At 36.3% G+C, this 1,718-nt stretch overlaps 1 protein-coding gene and 1 pseudogene across 1 annotated transcript in view; one reads left to right on the top strand and one right to left on the bottom strand.

Annotated features, from left to right (window-relative positions):
- The window catches only part of LOC111729784 (translation initiation factor IF-2-like), a 330,103-nt gene that overhangs the window by 302,377 nt on the left and 26,008 nt on the right, over positions 1-1,718 (top strand). The gene's annotated exons all lie outside the window — the stretch shown is intronic.
- Positions 486-604, bottom strand: LOC111729795 (annotated as a pseudogene).

Below are 1,718 nucleotides of genomic sequence, written 5' to 3'. Positions count from 1 at the left end.
GTTTCAAATGGGCAAATCTGTAATAGCTGCAGGGATCAGTCAGCTGTAAAGGGGACTCCAGCCTTTGCCTATGGGTGGAGAAGCTTAGAGGCTACTGATCAATAGGATTGCTGTTGCTTTCCATCCGTCTGGCCAATTTTGTCTTCTTTCCCTCTTTATTTTATTTGCTTATTATATTCCTTTGTTTGAGAGTTACAGTTTTTCTTTAACATAAACACAACACATACATATAGATATGCGATATTTCTATCCCCAAATAAACAACCTAACTTAGAGGAATAGTCAGTAGATTCTAAGGAGATGTCAGTCAGATTCTACTACTGCTAATTAGTTATGAAATTCTTTTCACAAGGCACTATAAGTCTTTGGGGTTTATTTTCCTCATCTATAAAATGAGGATCCCTAGTCTGCTTGATATCTTAAGTCTTTCCAGTGTTATCATTCTATAAGCACATAATATGCTTTATTATTATTATTATTATTTATGCCTATAGCACCTGGTCTTCCTAAGTGGTCTCTTATCCAAGTACTAACCAAGCCTGACCCTGCTAAGCTTCCGAGATCAGATGGGATTAGGCTTGTTCAGGGTGGCATGGCTGTAGACCATGGACTGTGGCTCCACTGGGGCACTAACCCAGGACCTTCTGCATGTAAAGTGCTAACTTCTACTCTATGGAACCAGGTCCAAGCTCTTTTAAGACATTAAAACATCAAAATTATAGTGAGTCAACAACACTGACATTCTCATAAACCGAATTGTTATTTGAGCGACCTTCCTTGCATCCTATTATCTTTCCGAATACAAATCTGTGCATTTACTCACTCAGTACTACTGCTGGAGTCAGACCAAAGCATTGTTGCTATCCAAGTTTTCACTTTCTTTTTACTGTGCAAGCGAACTATCTATGTATAGCTTTGTTTTGCTCAGAGGGTCATATCCCATGTTTTGCTGGTCAAGTTGCAATATTCTCTATTATGTAAATTTGATAGCTAGGTGTGTCTCCTCCTGAGCAGTAGCAACAAATTTTAATAGATAAGTGGCACTCCATGTTTGAGGAATAGAATGAAGCCCAGGGTTTTAGAAACCTTCTCATTTTTCATGTAGATGCTCGATCATTGCTGTTGGATGAGCTAATCTGCCAAGTAGAAATAACAGTGCAAGTAATATTGATGGGACTGTGATGTGATTAATATCACCCAAGGTATCAGGACATCATAAAATAAAGAGAAGCATGCTGAGTTAAGTCAAACTTTTCATATGTGTTCCTTTTAGAGGATTACACTTTGAATCTTGGGTTCTTTTATTAGAGGGGACTCTTTTACCAGGTGACTGGCCATGACTGACGAACACATAACTTTGGAGGAAATACCGTTGGACCAGTGGAACTGATAGATCTTGTTTTCTTAAATGGAGGTCTTCTGTTAAATGAGAAGCATTTCTAGAGGGGTCTACTATTTTAGAATAAAAAAAAAAAGATTTTAAGTAGTGAGTATAACTTAAGCAGGGTAAATGGAATCAATTCTCATTTTATTAAGACAAAATAATGCATCATTTCTGTACTCCTTTCTCTAGCACATATAATTCCATTGTATTTATGTTATTAAATGCATTTGTTGAATTATATACTTTTATAGCTTCACAATTTATTATCTCAGAGATAAAAACAGAATACATTAATTACAGATAGAGACCAAGGTAGTATTTAAGTATAAAAGAA

This window comes from Pteropus vampyrus, unplaced genomic scaffold (assembly GCF_000151845.1).
Source record: "Pteropus vampyrus isolate Shadow unplaced genomic scaffold, Pvam_2.0 Scaffold281, whole genome shotgun sequence".
NCBI classification, from domain to species: Eukaryota; Metazoa; Chordata; class Mammalia; order Chiroptera; family Pteropodidae; genus Pteropus; species Pteropus vampyrus.
The sequence above is the reverse complement of the archived record's forward strand: the minus strand, read 5'-3'. Positions and strand labels throughout refer to the sequence as shown.